The sequence below is a fragment of the Saimiri boliviensis genome, chromosome 12 (genome assembly GCF_048565385.1).
Source record: "Saimiri boliviensis isolate mSaiBol1 chromosome 12, mSaiBol1.pri, whole genome shotgun sequence".
NCBI lineage: Eukaryota > Metazoa > Chordata > Mammalia > Primates > Cebidae > Saimiri > Saimiri boliviensis.
Genome location: NC_133460.1, coordinates 116250333 through 116260846, shown reverse-complemented (window position 1 = coordinate 116260846; position 10514 = coordinate 116250333).

The window sequence follows — 10514 nt, the reverse complement described above, 5'->3', positions numbered from 1 at the left end:
CCTGTCCTGGGGCAGGTGGGGCTGGAAGGATGGGGGAGTCTGCCCCTGTGTAAGCAGCAGCTGGGGGAGACGGCGGGGCAGGGGAGAACTGCTGGTGACTCAGGGCAGGGAGGCTGTGGCCTGCAGGACCTTACCCTGGCATGGCAGGGCAGGGGAGGGGACGGGGGGGGGGACGGGGGAGGGAAGGGAAGACGGTAGAGGAGGGGAGAGCAGGGCAGAGAAGGGCAGGGCGGGGGGTGAGGGGGAGGGCAGAGCAGGGGCAGGGCAGGGTCTGGGTCTGTGCTGCCCACTGGGCTGTGCCCACACAGCATCCACAGGTCACTGCCCAAAGCCACCAGCACCCACGCTGGACTCTGCAGAAGCAGTCTCACAGCCCCCTGGGGAAGGCTGACAGCTCTGAGCCCGCTGACCAGCAAAGCTATGGGAGCAGGGGCTGGGCCCCTGCTGGGGTCAGGCACGGAGGCTGGCTGCGCTGGGCTGCACCAGACCCCTCCTCCTTCAGTCTGGCAAAGGTCTGGGGAGCTGAGCCCCCGGTCTCCACACCACGCCTTCCAGGGCAGTACTCAAGGGGTCCCGAGTTCTAGTGCCAGCAGGGAGGCCAGCCTGGGTTCCTGAGCCACCGACCCCCAGGAAAGGGCACAGCCAGCATCCTGACCCCTGTGTGTGCCTGCCCTGAGCCAAGAATTGCTGTTCATGTGATCCTGCTCCATCCCATGATGTCAGGGCTACCATCACCACCTCACAAGGAAAGAAACGGGCTCTGAGAGCGTAGCCCATGAGGGCCCCGACCTACGGCCAGCCCTCTGCTAATCCAAGTCTGTGTGAGCCAGGTCCTGGGCTCAGATCCCTGCTCTGCCTGGCCAGGAGGGTGGGGACTTCTCTGGCCCTGGCAGGGCCTGGCTCGGGCAGAGCATCCTGGAAGCTTCTGGGTTGGGGCAGGCACGGGCTCTGACTCCCAGCCAGAGAAGAGACCCAGCCAGGCTTGCTCAAGGGGAGACCAGCCACCCCTTCCACACCCAGGCAGCAGCTAGGCTGCTCTGAGGGAGGGAGCTGTGCCCCCAGGCAGAGCAGACGGCATGGGCTTCCCTGGAACCAGGAAGGGCCGTTGGCTCCCCTTGGCCAAGGGCAGGCAAGCGTGGCCTCCTCCTGGAAGCCTGGGCTGGTTTTCACTCCAGGAGAGAACACGAGGATCCAGCCAAGCCAGCAACGGTCTTTCCAAGGCACGTGGGCAGAGCTGGCAACCCCAGCCGCAGGTCCCCGCTGGGCCTGCCAGGAGGTGTGTCGCTACGTCAGGGAGGCTGTCCATGGGGGCGTGTGGGTAGCCCATGAGGGGGGCCGCTGCCCCCAGCTCGGTGATGGACGCATTTGAGGCTGGGCACCTCTGGCTGCCAGGCCCTGAAGCTTTGCGGGTGCGTCGGGGTTCCAGACCACCAGGTTTGAATGCGATGCTGCCGTGTGCATGCCCAGGTTCACCCACCTCCTGCCCTGGGACCTGGGCACGGGGAGTTGTCTGTCAGCCCCTCACGGCTGGGCCACACACACCTGGGAGAGGCAGCCCCGCTCAGCTGGGCTCTTTCCCATGATCACCACCAGGTCTGACCGGTCCGTCATCCAAGCTCCCGCAGGAGGTAGGTCAGCCGATTTCCATCCCCTCGGGGCCACCTCCCTGCAAGGGGCATGGACCCCTGGCCCCCAGAAGCCCCTGGGAGCTGGGCCTGTGCGGCTGGATGTGCTTCTCGGGCTGCAGATGCGTCCTAGTCACTGCTGTCCTGTGGCCAAAACCCTCCAGAACCTGCCCGCTCATAAAAATGGCGGCATATACACCGTGCTAGGCCAGAGCCGTGGGGCACCCGGACCAGGAACGTTCTTGGGCTCCTGCCATCAGTGGATGGCACAGGCGGTCTGTTCCCACCCAGATATGCTCAGAACCTGCTTGGAAAAATCTCTTATTGGTCAGGGCAGGGCCCCAGAAGTCACTGGCCAAGGGCATTGTCAGGATTTGGGGACCCCGGCCCTGGGGCCCTCCTCCAGGTGACCTTGGAGAAGAGGCTCAGGGTGACCGCCTGGGCTTCCACCCTGCCCAGCGTTGCCTGGGGCCCCCAGCCAGAGTCTGGCCATGGCCTGCACCCCCGCCTGGGGTGGCTACCAGCAGAGCAGCACAGGCTTCTGCCCCTGGGGCCTGCCCTGGGGGTGGGAACCGCCCCACTCTCTAGGAAAAGACCCGATCCCCCCTGGCCATGCTGGGCAGCCTCGGACCAGCCTGACGCCCTCACCCAGCCCGAGGCTCTGCCCCCGGGCCCCTCTCCCAGACATCTATGGCAGCTGCTGACGACTGATGAGGGAGGAAGAGGGAAATGAAGGGAGAGAGCAGGGGCCCCAGGGGAGGGGCGCCCACGTCCTGCCATGTGGACCTGGCATTCCAGTGCCGGGGTGCGTGTGAGCCGTGCTGTGCCAGGGCTGGGTCTAAAGGGAAGCCCAGCGACCGTGGACTCCACACAGCAATCAGTGCCCTCGGGCAGCAGGTGTTCCTGTGGAGACTCAGAGGCACACCTGCTTCCTGCCCGCCTGGGCCTCCAGATGAAGATCTGGGCTTTGCCCACGAGCTCCGGGGACCACTGGGACAGGAGAAGCACGGGCCCATCATGGGTGCCCCTTCCCTCCGCAGTCAGCAGGCGCCTCCCGGCTGCCCTGGTCACTCAGAGTGCTCGTTGCTGGAGGTCTGGAGAAGCAGAGCTCTCCCAGGTAAAACAAGGCACGGGCTGAGGCTGGGCCTCCCGTGGGACAGGGTGACCCAGGCCTGCAGGAGCCTGTCCTGTCCCTGTGGGTCCCCCTGCTTTGTCAGGGGTCTGGGCGCTGGCACCTCCCTTTCCCTCCCAGAGCCCGGCCTTCCTGCTACCTTGCCACCCCTCCCGGAGCTGAAGCCTCTCCGCCCCGTCCCCACCCCTCCTCAGTTCTGTCCCACAGCCCCCCACCGTCATGTCCTTATTTAGGGCCACACACCCCAGGCAGCTGGGCCTTCTGAGAAGAAACCGCAGGCCCGATCCTGCTGGGCCGGTGGCTCCCCGTGGTTCCGAGGCCCAAGGAGTCCAACCTGCTTCTGTCTAATTTAGAATTGTCCTGAAGAGTCTCATTCGAGGGTCTCCCCAGGGAGTGCCACTGCCTGCCCTGGTTCCAGAGGCTGCTCCACTTCCCCCGAGGAAGAGCCCAGTGACCTGATTTCACCCAAGGCCCGAGGAGGGGCCCAGCAGGGTGAGGACAGCTTGGAGGAGCCAGATCGGGTGCCGGGCACAGGGCCGCAGGCTGGACTCTGCTAGAACGGCCACCAGTGGGGGGACAGCTGAGCCCACGCCTGCCCGAACCAGCCAGGGCAGTTGGCAAAGGGCAGGCAGGACCCTCAGCCTCAGACCTCACCCAGGGAACCTGGAGACACCTCACAGGAGTGACTCGCACCCTCCCCTGTGGGGCTCCCTGGGCCCCACCGTGCTGGGGAGGCTGTGTCGCACACAGGCCCTTTCCGCCGCAAAATAAGGCTCAGAGAGGTGGAAAACTGAGAGGCCCCCAGCCTGGTGGCCCAGCCCATGCCATCCTCACCGCCATGTGAGCACGGGGAATAGCACTGGACACAGAGCAGAGCCAGCCACGTCCCCGGGGAAGCGTGCGCAGGCCAGAGAGCTCCTGGGGCCCGAGAGAGGGGCCAGGGCAGTGAGGAAGGGTGGGAAGGGTTGCCGGGGTGGGGGCGTGGGGGACAGGAGGGTTCCTGGGAGGAGATGGGACAGAAAGCACTGCTAGCTGGGGAGGGAGAGGAGGAGGGGAACGAAAGGGGAGGAGGGAGGAGGAGGGAGGAGGGAGGAGGGAGGAGGGAGGAGGAGGGAGGAGGGAGGAGGAGGGAGGAGGAGGGAAGAGGGAAGAGGAGGGAGGAGGGAGGAGGAGGGAGGAGGGAGGAGGAGGGAGGAGGAGGGAGGAGGGGAAGGAGGAGGGTGCTTGGCAGTGGCAGGGGAGAGCTGAGAGCTGGGCAGGCCGGGGGAGCAGGGCCCTGGTGTTGCTGTGACCTCTGAGTAGAGCACCAGCCTGTCCTTCCTTTTTCTGGAGTTCAGGGGAGACACAGGGGCTCCGAGTGGCCTTGAGCAGGCAGGGCTGGGCTGGTGTGGCTGAGGCTCTGGCAGCCATGGCTCCTCCTACCAGGACCACTCTGGGGATGCCCTTCAGGTTCCAAGAGCATGGAGAGGAACTGCAGGTTGGGCACAGCTGGGAGTGTCCCTGCCATCCCAGGAGGGCTCCTCGCTGACCTGGGGAAAGCAGAGGCAGCCCAGACAGTCCGTGGCCACCTCCATCCAGGCCAGGTAGGGACAGGGCCGCCGGGAGACGGAAGCAAAGGCAGAGAGAACCTGGCTGCTCTGTCCATCTCTGTGCTGGCTGAGCCCAGACAGACCCTCCCCCACCCAGGGGGTCCCACTGCAGGTCCGGGCAGATGGTGCCCCCCACTCTTGCCCCCTCCAGGGCAGCGGGGCAGATGCAAAGGCCATCCTAGACCAGCTCTGCAATTAGAAAAGCCTGAATAACCAAAAACAAACAGAAATCATTCTTCGCTTCCCTCAAGAAGCAGCTGCTAGAGAACTCCGGACCTACGTGGGGCCAAAACCTCCCAGCTGGGGTCACCTGCACGGTGTCGCGCTGTCCTGCCGCCTGGCAACGCCTGGCGCATGGGGAGAGGCCACGCGGAGGGAGGCAGCAGGGAAGCAGCCGGTGGCTGCACGGAGCATGGGCCGGTGGTCACGGGCTGCCCGGAGGAGGCGGCCCCTCACCTGGCCAGCTGGTTTAGCCCCAGGTCTGTGCTCTCAGCATCTGAACCCACTTTTCAGCTGCAGGGTCACCCTGTGCTGGTCTCTCACAGGTCACCCTGAGTGGGGCCGCAAAGCTCAACTCCAGGTGTGAAGCTTGGGGTGTGGCCGGCACGGGGATGCTTCCGGAGACTGTGCGAGGACGACGCCACTCTGGGAATAAACCCACACGCTGGGCATGCTCGAGACCCCTGCAGGACGTCCACATCCTAAACCCCGGGACGCGTAAATGGGTCACCCTACGTGGCAGAGGGACCTGAGGGTGACGATCAGCTGACCCCAACGTGGGGACACTGCATCATCCGGGTGGGTCCCCCAGACACAGGGGTCCTGGAAAGGAGAGAAGGGAGACGGAAAACCAGAGTCCGGGGAGACGTGAGGCTGGAAGCTCAGCTGGTGCCGCCCTGACTTCCAAGCAGGAGGGGCCGGGAGCCGGGAACGCCGTGGCCTCTAGAAGCTGGAAAAGGCAAGAAAACGAATTCTCTCCAAGTCCCCAGAGAATGCACAGCTCTGCCCACGCCCCCGTTTCAGCCCCGTGAGACCTGAGCCGAGCTCTGAGCTCTAGACCTGTGGGCCGCAGGCGGACCTTTCAGGCTGCTCAGTTTATGGTCGTCGTTTAGAGCAGCCACGGGAGCTTCTCCACCGCCTTCCCGAGGCCTGCAGCCTGGCAGGGAAGAGCACGCGGCCCGCGTGTCGAAAGACCGCAGGCAACACGGCCCCCACCACCACCGGGCACCGTGGCGGGTCTGAGCTGTTCTATAGACAGAAGTATGTGGGGGGTCCCAAGCCCGAGTGTGGCAGGGCCACCTGCGGGGGTCCTGGTCTACAGGGGACTCCATGCGGCCTCCTGGCCCGGTCAGAGCCAGCAGCCAGCCAGCCTGGGGGGCCTCGGAGGCTGCGTGGCCAGGCCTCACCTGACAGGAGGGGAGCCGGGGCCTGAGGCAGGAGCACAGCCGGTCTGCTGTGGTGTGGGGAGCCATGCTGGGGGCTGAGATCAATGGGGAGCCCCCAAGTCTCTCCCGCTGCGCACGCCCTGCGGTCACACCGTGCCCAGTTTAAAAGCTCACAGGCTCTTCCAGGAGCGGGGAGGGCCCGCCCCCCGGACTGTGCGGAAAGGGGCCGCCACGCCCTGGTGCTCGCTCAGGGTCCAGACTCCCGGAGGATGCCCACGATGCCGGCGCAGCACGCAGGACGCAGGGGCCGCGGTGGTCATCACAGCACCCACCGGGCGACAGGACACCTGGCAGGGGCGGTGAAGCCGAGTGACCGGGGAAATCACAACGGCCACAGCCACGCCCGAGGCTCAGGGCCAGGCAGGCGCTTGGCCTGTGAACCCATTCTCCGTGACAGCGCCCGTGGCTTTGTGGTCAGAGGGTCTTTTTGGAGAAGCATTTGGTGCTGTTGGTTCCAGGGCAGCTTCCAGGGGGAGCGGGGGTGTGTGCAGAGGGACGGCTCCCACGGGGCGCCACGGGGCGCAGGGCTGGGGGCTTGGGGAGCTATCGGGCATCTGCTCATGTGCGTGGGGTGCCCTCTGCTGGTGGAGGTGGGCACAGCGGCGGGCTGGGCGCTGCAGGTGGGGGGAGGGGCTGCGCTGTGGCCACAGGAGTTGGGGAGTGGGTGGAGTGTGGGGGGGACAGTGTTCTGGCCACACTGGTCAGGGCCGCTTCCAGTGGCTCCCAGGAGAGTCCTAGAAAAAGGGAGCCGGCTCTGGTGGACTCACCCTTTTGGGGACCCTTGATATCTGAGGACGGGAGTCCTAGGAAAAGGGTCACCTTGGCCACCCTGGTCTCTTTCCTAAGAGATGGACCCGGCACTGATGATGCTCCCTCTGGAAGCCACTGCCCAGAGCCGCCAATCAAGCCACTGGTGGGGAATGGCATGGCCGAGGCGCTCCAGGGTGTCAAGGAGATTTTCAGGCCCCTGTCATGCTGGGTCCCGGGCACACCCCTGGGCTGCGGCTCTGGAATCTGGGTGGGAAGGGCCTCTCCTAGACCCCCTTGGCGGGCGCCTGTCATCCACACAAGGCTCAGCTTTGCAGGGTCCACGCCAGCAGGACCATCACCACCTCCATCAGGGGCATTTCCCCCCCGTCACGGGGCCTCTGCTGCCACCCAGCCTTCTGTGCCCTTGCCACTAGCACAGCCTCCTTGGAGGATGGGAGCCACAGACAGGGCCAGATGACGAGGAGAGAAGGAGCCCCGAGACCTCCGTGTGCCACACCCCTCCCTTCAGGGACGCCCGGGCGCTATTCCTCCACCCCAGCCCAGTCAGTGGGCAGCCTGCAGCCCACAGCCTCAAGGTGAAGGTCGAGGTCAGCCAGGCCCTGTAGGACCCGCCTCACATCCGCTCTCCGGTGGAGAAGGGAAGGGGGTCCTGATGGTACCGCCTGCTGATCTGGCACAGGTAGGTCCCTCAGTGGGTGGTGCATGCCCGGGCCCTCCAGGCCGCTCCTGGGGGTGGGTATTGGTACCTCCTGCACTCAGTGGCTGCCCGTGAAGCTGTCCCTCCACTGCCCTCCCTCCCTGGGCACCTGCGACCCACCTGCTGTCCCACTGGCGTGAGCACTTTCTAAGGCTAACAAGAGGCAGGTGTTGAGGCTCAAATCCAGTGCTCTGGGCTCTGAAGAGGCTGCATCTGCTGCTGAGGTGGGCAGGGCGGGTGGTCCCAGCTCAGGCTGCAGCAGGGAAGCCCATCCCAAAAGGGAGGTTGACTGTGAACACGGGACCATTCAGGCGGCATCTGGGGCGAACTACCCGGCCTCAGTTTTCCCTTCAATCAATGACTTGCCTTTTACCCCCGATGTCTGCCACACCATCAGTGTGGGCACAGGGTTGGCACGCCTGCCTGCACTGAGATCCCGCAGAGACCACGGCATCACTGTCTACACTCCAAGGCCAGGGCTTGGCCGGGATGCTGGCCCCATCCAGGCACCTTCAAGGGGCCGCAGAGACTGAGCAGCCCAGCCAGGCCAAAGGTGCAGTGGGCTGGGCTGGACGAGGCCGTCCACAGAGGCAGAGGATGGGGGCCCTGGCCCAGCAGCACTGCACGGAGGCTCTGGGCTCCTGCCAGGGCTCTGTGGGCCACGATCAGCCCCGGGAGCCACCTCCACCTGCTGGAAGTGCTGAACGGGCTCCTGTTGGAGTTCTGTGGGCCAGGGGGTCCCCAGGGAAATGTCTGGACATGCTGAAGAGCCCACAGGGAGGTGGACTGGGTGGCCCAGACCCTGAGGCAGCTTCCTTCAGCCAGAGCCACGCCCAGGACACGATGGCCTCGTGGCTGTCACCAGACAGGGCTCCCCATGTGGTTTGTCCGTGCGTGTCTCACTGGCCCCGTGTTGCCGTCACGAGCCAAGCATTGTGGAAAGAAGCTGTCCCCTCCCAGGGACAGCCAAGCCCAAGCCCTGCTCCCCTCCCAGGACCCGAGCTCCCTGCACTGAGGACGGAGCGTGGTCCTCCCTCCAGCCAGGCTCCACCCACGACACCCGCATCCTCACAGCCCGGGCAGGGTGACCTTGTGGAGGCGACACCATGCCCGCCACGCAGCCTCAGAGCAGCCTCCTGGAGGCACACGCTCCTGTCTCGGGCCGTGCAGACACTGGCCACACGCACGTGAGGGGCCTCGTGGTCTGGAAGCTCTGCAGTGGCGGCCACACGGCGGGGCCGGCACCAGCTCATACCTCCAAGCGTGTCCTGTCCCCAGGGGGCCTAGGCCCAGGTGGCTCAGGCGCCCTCTGCGGTCCTTGCCCTGGTCACAGGACTGTCTCTGCAAGATGATGGTGTGCCTGACACGGGGCCTGGTCTCAGCCGGGGCCATCTGCGTCAGTGCAGGGTGTGGGGCAGGGCAGGCCCCAAACTGCACCGCAGGACTGTGTCCCCCCAGGACTGTGACCCCCCAGGACTGTGTCCCCCCAGGACTGTGACCCCCCAGGACTGTGTCCCCCCAGGACTGTGCCCATCATGGACTGTGTCCCCCCAGGACTGTGTCCCCCCAGGACTGTGACCCCCCAGGACTGTGTCCCCCCAGGACTGTGACCCCCAGGACTGTGTCCCCCCAGGACTGTGTCCATCATGGACTGTGTCCCCCCAGGACTGTGTCCCCCCAGGACTGTGACCCCCCAGGACTGTGTCCCCCCAGGACTGTGCCCATCATGGACTGTGTCCCCCCAGGACTGTGACCCCCAGGACTGTGTCCCCCCAGGACTGTGTCCATCATGGACTGTGTCCCCCCAGGACTGTGACCCCCCCAGGACTGTGTCCCCCCAGGACTGTGACCCCCAGGACTGTGTCCCCCCAGGACTGTGCCCATCATGGACTGTGTCCCCCCAGGACTGTGTCCCCCCAGGACTGTGACCCCCAGGACTGTGTCCCCCCAGGACTGTGCCCATCATGGACTGTGTCCCCCCAGGACTGTGTCCCCCCAGGACTGTGACCCCCCAGGACTGTGTCCCCACAGGACTGTGACCCCCAGGACTGTGTCCCCCCAGGACTGTGCCCATCATGGACTGTGTCCCCCCAGGACTGTGTCCATCATGGACTGTGTCCCCCCAGGACTGTGTCCCCCCAGGACTGTGACACCCCAGGACTGTGTCCCCCCAGGACTGTGACCCCCAGGACTGTGTCCCCCCAGGACTGTGACCCCCAGGACTGTGTCCCCCCAGGACTGTGACCCCGCAGGACTGTGTCCCCCCAGGACTGTGACCCCCAGGACTGTGTCCCCCCAGGACTGTGACCCCCCAGGACTGTGTCCCCCCAGGACTGTGACCCCCAGGACTGTGTCCCCCCAGGACTGTGACCCCCCAGGACTGTGTCCCCCCAGGACTGTGCCCATCATGGACTGTGTCCCCCCAGGACTGTGTCCCCCCAGGACTGTGACCCCCCAGGACTGTGTCCCCCCAGGACTGTGACCCCCCAGGACTGTGTCCCCCCAGGACTGTGTCCATCATGGACTGTGTCCCCCCAGGACTGTGTCCCCCCAGGACTGTGCCCATCATGGACTGTGTCCCCCCAGGACTGTGACCCCCCAGGACTGTGTCCCCCCAGGACTGTGACCCCCCAGGACTGTGTCCCCCCAGGACTGTGTCCATCATGGACTGTGTCCCCACAGGACTGTGACCCCCCAGGACTGTGTCCCCCCAGGACTGTGACCCCCAGGACTGTGTCCCCCTAGGACTGTGTCCATCATGGACTGTGTCCCCCCAGGACTGTGTCCCCCCAGGACTGTGCCCATCATGGACTGTGTCCCCCCAGGACTGTGACCCCCCAGGACTGTGTCCCCCCAGGACTGTGACCCCCCAGGACTGTGTCCCCCCAGGACTGTGTCCATCATGGACTGTGTCCCCACAGGACTGTGACCCCCCAGGACTGTGTCCCCCCAGGACTGTGACCCCCAGGACTGTGTCCCCCCAGGACTGTGCCCATCATGGACTGTGTCCCCCCAGGACTGTGTCCCCCCAGGACTGTGCCCATCATGGGCTGTACCCCTCAGCCTTGGCTGCTGGCAGAATGCACCCCCTGCAGACTGCCCCCCATGACTGTGACTCCCACGATCTCCCCTCAGGCTGTATCAGACCCATGTGTGAAGGAACAGATCCTCCGCAGCAAAAGAGGCACCAGGGGCCTTGGGGAGCCATCTCCCACCATTTCCCCAGCCACACCTGCATTCCATAAGGGACCCCCC